Source organism: Rhineura floridana, chromosome 5, assembly GCF_030035675.1.
Source record: "Rhineura floridana isolate rRhiFlo1 chromosome 5, rRhiFlo1.hap2, whole genome shotgun sequence".
Taxonomy (NCBI): Eukaryota; Metazoa; Chordata; class Lepidosauria; order Squamata; family Rhineuridae; genus Rhineura; species Rhineura floridana.
The window spans coordinates 187,730,559-187,739,720 of record NC_084484.1 but is presented as its reverse complement, the minus strand read 5'-3'; the positions used below and the strand labels follow the sequence as shown (position 1 = coordinate 187,739,720).

The 9,162-nt window shown below is 48.2% G+C and overlaps 1 pseudogene; it reads left to right on the top strand.

Annotated features, from left to right (window-relative positions):
- Positions 1-2,717: 2,717 nt before the first annotated feature.
- LOC133386152 (olfactory receptor 52D1-like) lies at positions 2,718-9,162 on the top strand (annotated as a pseudogene).

Sequence of the window (9,162 nt, the reverse complement as noted above, 5' to 3'; positions counted from 1 at the left end):
TCATAGTCCACGAAAAATTTCTATGCCTTTTACCAAAACCCATAACTTTGGTTTTGGAATAATTGATCCGGAGGTTTTCTATTGCACAACAAGCGCTGCATTTCCTAAGCAATCTCCTTAGGCCAACACGCGTAATGGACAACAGGATCATGTCGTCAGCATATAAGAGAATCGACACTTTCCTGTTTCCAAGGGTGGGAGGAAAGAAATCAGGGCCGGCCAATTCAGAGGTTATTTCGTTAAGGTAGAAATTAAATAGAGAAGGGGCCAAGAGGCAACCCTGTTTAACTCCCTTGTTAGTAGCAATGGCGTCTGTAAGGGTGCCAGAAAGGCCCACCCTAACTCTAGCACTGTTGTCAGTGTATAATTCTCTGATGAGGAAGAGAAGACGCTTGTCTATATTAGTTTTGGCCAATTTGGCCCACAACCTTGCTCTATCTATAGAGTCAACGGCCGCCGCCAAATCCACGAAGGCCGCGTATAGATGTTTCATAGGGCTGAGAACACTTTTCCTTGCAATATAGTATAAGGTAAAGCAGTGGTCCATCATGCTTTGACCTTTACGAAAACCGGCTTGTTCCGGGGAAATGACCCAATTAGTGGCTTCCCACTCTTCAAATTTAGATAACAGATATTTAGAGTACAATTTCACTGCTGTATCTAGCAGACTGATGGGGCAGTAATTATTAGGGTTCAGTCTCTCCCCTTTCTTATATATGGGAATGATTATACTTTGCTTCCATCCCATCTGAAAAATATCTGTATTATTTATTTGTGTAAACAATTTGGCTAATATGGGTGTCCACCAGTCCGGGAAATTTTTAAAAATTTCAGGAGGGAGCATATCCTCACTCGGAGCTTTACCCAATCTCAATGTAGACAGAAGTGTTTTAATTTGACAGGCCAAGACTGGGGGCCATGTAGGCAAAGAGAAGTCCCATTGTGAAGGGGCCACGGAGATTTCAGTGGGCATCGCATAAAGCCTACTAAAGTGTGTATACCAGGTGGCAGCAGTGATCTGGCAGGGGCTGAGGGAGCCTGTTGTACGCATGCCTTTGGCTGCCTGATCGCAGAACGATCACTCATCTTTTTTTGCTACTGCCTGGTCTAGTAGTTGCCACTGGGAGATAGAATATAGTTCTTTTTTCCATTTTAATAATGACTTATACGAGGCACGCAAAAGGACAAGGTACGTGCGCTCAAAATTATCCGGTGATCTCATTGCGTGATGGGCATAATTTGCCAGCTGGTGTTTGGCTGATTTGCATTCACGGTCATACCACCCGTTATTCAGAGGCCCACGGCCCCTCAATTGTTTGTTTGAGGACAACATGGGTCTCATAAGGGATACCATTGATTGGTATGCCTGCAGAACATCTGAATCAGATACGAGTATTGCTTGTCTGGTGGTTACAGAAAGATTACTAGATAGGAAATCCAAAATAGAGGAGCACAGGGAGGTAGACCAGCGCACTCTCCGTTCAGATAAGTGAATACCTTCCAAACTTAATTGTGGCGGGGGGGAGCGATTGGAAGTAAAAGTCCCATTCTCATTGAGAGGGGAAAGTGGTCACTTTCCACCCTGATAACATCAAAACTTAACACTTCTGTAAGTAAGTTATTGGACACAAATATATAGTCGATTACACTCGCTCCCCTAGTAGTTAAGTAAGTAAAAGCGCCTTTAGACTCATCACAAGAGGAGCCGTGGAGGCATTCCAAGAAATGCAACATCAGAACATCCAAAAGTCTGTGGCCTTGCTTATTCAATACTTGATCTTGGGAAACTCTATCCTTTAGTGGGAGATAAGAATTTGGACCATGATTCGAGGACCGTTCGAAGTCTGACTCTGGGTTACCTAACCTAGCATTAAAATCCCCACGTAAGAGCAGCCTTGCATCAGGGAATTGTTGCTCTACTTGTGACAAAGAGTCTGAGAGAGATTCCCAGACACGATGAAGACCCACAGACTTGGCTACCGCCGGGGGAAAAAAACATTAATAACGATAAGTCATCCAATAGAGCGCCCACTCAGCCGCAGCCCCTGGACGTAACGGCCGCTAATCGAAGTCAAGGGGTGAATCTCCACTGGCAGGTCCACAGAAATTAAAATACTAAGACCACCACTAGGTCCACCTTTTGGGTTTATCTTAAGGGCGGGGGTGGAATATGCTTTAAAGCCATCGAGAGATGGAGGGTTAATGTCAGTCGCCCACATTTCCTGTAAACAGACAATAGTGAATTCACGTAAAAAGGAGACCAATTCTGCATCACTATGTTTGTTGGCCCAGCCTGATATATTCCAAGACAGAAACGAAATTTGTCAAGCGGGGCCAATCAGATTTAGTTCCTTTGCGTAGCTAACACAGCAATTTGTTATGGGATAGGAAGTAGAGGGAGCGGATGGGGAGGTGTCCCTACTTATCAGATCTATTGTACCCCCAGGGTTAAACCCTTCACCTCTCACGTTTGTGGCAAAGGCCACATTCTGAGCATTCTGAGAGCTGGAAGAGTTCACCTCCACAATTGTTAGGGGGGCACCAGAAGAAGAGGCAGGAGGGTTGTAAGGGCACTTAGCGGAGGGCAATTCGGTCTCCTGGAGAGACAAGTGCTTAGATCCGAGGAGGAGGGAAAAAATATTGCTAGTTCTAGCTCTTGTGGCAATTTTATATTGGATGGTCATCCCTTATGGGATTATTTGTGGATTGGGAAAATCCAAATTTAGCAGAGAGAAAATGGTGCCTGCCACACTTGACTTATTTATTTATTTATTGTTGTTGTTGTTATGTGCCTCCAAGTCGACTACAACTTATGGCGACCCTCTGAATCAGCGACCTCCAAGAGCATCTGTCATGAACCACCCTCTTCAGCTCTTGTAAGCTCAGGTCTGTGGCTTCCTTTAGGGAATCAACCCATATCTTGTTTGGCCTTCCTCTTTTTCTATTCCCTTCTGTTTTTCCAAGCATTACTGTCTTTTTTAGTGAATCAGGTCTTCTAACGATGTGTCCAAAGTATGATAACTTCAGTTTCATTATTTTAGCTTCTAGTGACAGTTCTGGTTTAATTTGTTCTGACACCCAGTTATTTGTCTTTTTCACAGTCCATGGAATGTGCAAAGCTCTCCTCCAACACCACATTTCAAATGAGTTGATATTTCTCTTATCTGCTTTTTTCACTGTCCAACTTTCACATCCGTACATAGAGATTGGGAATACCATGGTCTGAATGATCCCGACTTTGGTGTTCAGTGATACGTCTTTGCACTTGAGGACCTTTTCTAGTTCTCTCACAGCGGCCCTCCCCAGTCCTAGCATTCTTATTTATTTACTTATTATTTATTATTTGATTTATATCCCTTCCTTCCTCCCAGCAGGAGCCCAGGGCGGCAAACATAAGCACTAAAAACACTTTAAAACATCATAAAAACAGACTTTAAAATACATTAAAACAAAACAACGTTAAAAACATTTTTTTTAAAAAAAAAGCTTTAAAGACATCTTTTAAAAGGTTAAAAAACATATTGGGGTTTTTTAAAAAAAGGTTTAAAAACATATTAAAAAGCAATTCCAACACAGATGCAGACTGGGTGACTTTTGTGGTGACTTGTGGACACCACAAAAAATTAGAGACCCAAGCAGCTTCAGATGCACATTAAACTCAATTGTGGATGAGTCTGATATGTGAACTTTGGTTTTTTACATTTATTTATACTGAATTGCATTTGTCATTTTTTAAAGGTGCACGCATGCAGGTACACAAATACCTGCAGACATGCCCACCTCCGGTTTCTGGAACGTATGGAGGGTGTGGGCGTACTGATTGAAGGGAGGAGGCAGCAACACACAGGGCGACTTCATCCCATCCTGCACTGCCCACTAGTGTGGACAACAGGGTGGTTGGGGGAACAGGATACATTTTGGAGTCATAAATGTGCAAGCACGCCCAGAGGCCAATGCATGCCTAAGCACCCCAGTGTGGACACAGCCTGTTGTCTCAGCTCCCTGAAAACACATGAGAATGAATGCTCAATAAACAGGTTGTCTGGACTGCGACTTCTGAATCATTCTTCCCAGCTGTTACATGGAGAATAGTGGCGACCCCTGAGCTTGCTAGAAGGACAAAGGATGATAAACCAGCCTTCCCCATCCTGGAGTTCTCCAGGTATTCTGACATACAACTCCTGTCAGCCCCAGGAAGTCTGATCTGCTCCAAGATTGCCCAGGGGCATCTCTGTGCAGCATGTGATGTCTGGTGGTGGCGGTGCCTCAGACAGGCCTGAGCAGGAAGCAATTAGAGAGAAGAACCAGGCTTATTCTCAGGAGATCCTGAAGTCCATTTCTTGCCCAAGGGAGAGGCAGACTCTCCAGAGAAAAAGCGCAGGGGGGGGGGAGAAAAAGGAGAGGGCAGAGCTGTGCAACGTATACACAACAGCCTGGAGTTTGATCTCTTGTGTCCTGATCCGCTGGTTCAGCTCTCCGCTCTCATCACTTTAGCTCTCATTTCTGTAGCCTTTCACGGAGGAGTGGCGGGCAGGGTGAAGCACCCAAGACCTCAGCTAAGAGAAGCCAACAGCATGGCACATCCCCTGCATTGCTATGCACAGCGCCAGGATGGGTGAGTGTGTCTGGTGGTACATCTTGAACCCTGTCCATGGGAGGTGGGAAGCAGGCTGGGGTGTGTGTATGTGTGTGGGAAATGTTTGAGTGGGGAAAATGCTGACGTGGCAAGGACACCCACCCACCCCCCTCCTCTACTCAAATTGGCACACGCACACACACACTTACTGGTCCATCTTCATTGAAGAAAAAAGCAGAGATTTTGTTACATCTGTTGTGTAGCTTGGCCCTAATTTCTCACTGCTGAGGTTCGGCCAACCTTGCCCACTTGTTGGTTCCCCCCCGAAAGGGCAGCAGGGGTGCCCCACTCCCGTGACTCGGAAGGCCGTTTATATTACCTCGTTAATTATTGCTGCATGAAGTGTGGCAAGACAGAGTTTGGCACATGCTTATCCCAGTGACTGGGAATCACCCCTTTGAACACTGAGTGCGCACTTGCAATGAGGACACAGCAGAGGTGCTGGGGAGGGACATGTGCAGCCATTCCAGCTTCATTTTTCCAGGTCAGTTCTCCACATTCTGCAGCAATTTGCAATCTTTTATTTAAAAAATCCTCAAGAGGATTCATCAGCGTTTTTGCGTGGATTCCTTCTAATAAGCACATTTTTGTATGTAATTTCCCGTTAGACACATTTGTACAAAGCAATTTCCCATAATCTCATACATTTTTGTACGTTTTTATTACAAGCATTCCTGTGCACATTTCTTGGCTGGAGAGCTGCATTGCAAAAGTTTGAAGGAAGATTGTCCGTCCCCTCTTGCATTGTTCTGGACAGCGAGCATTTGGTAGCTTCACCTTCAAATGTGAACTTAATTGAATGGCTTCCTCAGCCCTACCTGGTGGCCTCTTCCTCTTCCTTCCTACTCTGACTGACTCCCATCATCCTTCCGGGCCCATTAGCCATGTTGGCTACCTGGGGCTGATGGGAGCCATTAGTCCAACAGCATCTGGGCCCCCCACAGATGCTCCTCTCATCTGCTGCACATGGCTGGAAGTTCCTCCCACATCTTAAATTCCCCCCTAGCCTCCCCCCCTCCACACACACACAAAAGTTGAGAGCAGGCAAACTCTGTGCTTCCCGCTCCCCAGGCCCCTCGGCACCCTGCCCTCTGCTATGGGGCTCCCCACCCTCTGTGCGCCTTTCTGGGACTCCTCTCACCTCCCCCCCAGACCTTTTCTCCTTGGCTCCAATGCTGCCTTGTTTGTGTGTCCCTGCCTCCTTTCTTATCTCTCCTCCTCCCTCCTCCTTGCTGAATTCAGGGAGGGCAGCGATAGCTCCAGAGGAGGCTATCAGTCTCCCAACAAGTCACAGGCACCAGGGGGCCCTCCTGCTACACCACCGGCAGTGCGACGGGCCCTGGTTGGTGGGCACAGGGGAGCCCTCCTGGCCCAGCCACCACCAGGCCTGAATAGAAGCAGAGGAGGAGGAGGAGCAGGGCTGGCATACTGGCGCAGAGACGCTCCCTTCCCCACATCTCACTTCTGGGGCCCTTCGGTGCTCCTACAGTGTGGTGGGGAAGAGACTCCAGCAGACATTTCCTGGGGGAGGGGCAAGTACACAGAGTGGGGGTCACAACTGGCATCACATTTTCTGGTGGTGGTGGTGGAAATCGCAACTGGCTTCCAGGCCTTGACTCCGGCACCGGGGAAACACAGCAAGCTGCCTTAATGGCAAGTCAGGCCACTGCTCCCTCTAGCTCCCTCTTGTCTACACTGACTGGCAGCGGCTCTCCAGGCTTTCAGGCAGGGACTCTCTCCCAGCTGTACCTGGAGATGCTGCCATTGGGGATTGGACGTGGGACCTTCTGCGTGTAGATCTGAGGGCAGAGAGGGAAACACCCTCCCTGTTCTGCGGGTTCCAGTCCATCTCCAGCTCTCTTTTCTGAAAACGGGGGCACACAACGCCAGTCAAGCCTCGCCCCTTTTTACTCTAAAACCTGGTGGGAGCAGCTCCAGTACATTTTAAAAAAAAAAAAACAGCTTCGAAGAGATTTCACAACTGATTGGCAGATCAACCTGTTCCCCCTCCAGGTGTGGCCAATGGAAACGCTTTGCTGTAGGCCACTAGTGCACTCACAGCCTGATACTGGGCTACTGGGCTGTGGCCCTGAGTTGTGCAGGCCAGCCCTGAGAGAAAGAGGCCTCTCCTCCGGCTTTGCAGAGGAGTCAGAAACCACCTCCAGGAGAACAGACTCTCACTTCTCCCTCCTCTTGCTGCCAGGTCTTGCCTTCCAGGCAGAAATGCCACCCCCAACACCAGTGATTCCTGCCAGACCCGTCACTCTGGGCTCTGTCCTCACAAGCAAATGTTCTTGGTCAGGGGGGGCACTGCCTTAACAGGAGGGGGGGCAGAGCAAAGTGTTGGGCTGTGACTGGGAGGAATATCCTAAATCTGAATGCGGAAGAAGGACCCCTGATCTTGCGGGAGAGGCGCAAGCAGTGCCAGGTGCCAGCTTCCCCTGGGCCCTTCTTAACGGACACTCCTGCGTCTGCTTTGTGCCCCCATCCATCCAGGCTCGGAACAGCAGCAGCAGCAACAGCAGCAGCACTTCCTGTGGGCAGCGGCAGCCCTCAACCTGTCCTTCCACCCTTATCCCACCTTCTTCCTGCTGACTGGCATCCCAGGCCTGGAGTCGATGCATGGCTGGCTCTCCATCCTCTCCTGAGCCATGTTCTCCATGGGTCTCCTGGGCAACTCGGCGGTTGTCCTGGTGGTGGTGAAAGAACAGGCCCTCCACGACCCCATGTACGTCTTCCTTGCCATGCTGACGCTCAACGACGTCGCCCTCTGCTTGGTGATTGTCCCCAAGACGCTGGCCATCTTCTGGTGGGATGCTGAGGAGATCTCCTACCACGGCTGCCTCACGCAAATGTGTTTGATCCACGCCCTCTTCCTCTCGGAGTCCGCCATTTTGTTAGCCATGGCCTTTGATCTGTACGTGGCCATCTGCCACCCGCTGAGGTACACAGCTGTCCTGACCAGCGTGGCCATCGCTAAGATCGGAGGCAGCCTTGTGGGCAGCAGTATCTGTGCAGTGACACCCGGGATCTTCCTCCTCAAGAGGCTCCCCTACTGCCGGACCAATGTGATTCGCCACACCTACTGCAAGAACATGGGGATTGCCAAGCTTGCTTGTGCAGACATCACAATCAACAGTGCGTATGGCTTGATAGCCGCCTCCTCACCACCAGTTGGGATGCCGTCTTCATCGTGGGGTCATATGTCCTTATCCTCAGGACTGTCTTGAGACTCCCATCCAGAGATGCCCGGCTCAAGGCCTTTGGCACCTGTGGGGCGCATGTCTGCATCTTTGCCGGATTTTTGTATGCAATTTTACCTATGTATGTTATTTCCCCTAACATAATGCGTTTTTGTATGTGCTCTTCATTAATACAAGCATTTTTATGCATAGTTTATTTATAAAAAATATTTGTATTCTGCTATTTCGTTAAAAACATCAAAGCAGGTTACAACACATTAAAAAACAGCAATCATAGAATAAAACAATTAAATTGAATTAAAAATACAATAAAAACAAAGGTCAACTGTTGCAAAAAAAGCATCTTCTTAATTCCGTTTATGAGCCTGGTGGAACAAAAAGGTTTTCAGCAGGTGCTGAAAAGTTAAAACATATATGCACTTTTCTACCTGCACTGCAAAATTCAGAGAAGTGTGAATTTCAATGGGGATGGTTGTCTTTTGGTTTGCAGATTATTTTGGAAAGTGCGAATTAGTTAGGTTCACCTGTAAATGCGCACTGTATCAAGTATCTCCCTCCTCCCTACAGTGACCCTCATCTGTGCAATGGACATAAATGCTCTGTGAGGTGCGTGTGGAGCATTTTGTTCATGCAAAACAGGTCTTGGGCTGGGAGCCTTGAGGGAATGCAAAACAGGCTTCCTGTTGTATCTGTTTATTTATTTATTTATTAAGGTATTTATAAGCTGCCTTTTCATACACTGAGGTGACTTAACAACATGCAAAAACACTATAAAATTAAAAACCAATAAAAACATCATTTGAAACAATAATAAAAGCGTCAACAAATACTGCATTGGTTGGAAGAAAAAAAATCATGTTGAAAGGCCTGTCTAAAAAGTTCAGTTTTCAGGTGACACCTGCAAGAAAGAAGGGATAGTTCCTGCTAAGCCTCTAGTGGCAGGGAGTTCCACAGGGCAGGGCCTGCCAGACTGAAGGCTGGGTCCCTGGTGGAGGCCAACCAAACCTCAGGGTCCATGTGAGGAACCACCAAAAGTGCCCCGTGGAACAGAGGGAGTTGCGTGCACACAGTGCCTGGTCCTTCTGCTCCTCAATAACTGATAAACAGAACTAGCCTCAGCTAAGTGACGATGACTCCTCCTTAAGAGACAGAGAGAGCGCTATCTGGGTCCTCCGGCTCAGTCCACAGGGCCACACCCCAGGGCAGACAGCCTCCCCCCTCTGGCCCCACAGCCCCATGCAGCTGGGCTGCCCGGATCCACCCAATGACGGCAGCCACTCAGGTGAGGAGGAGGAGGAGGAGAAGCTTTGGCACAGGGTATAA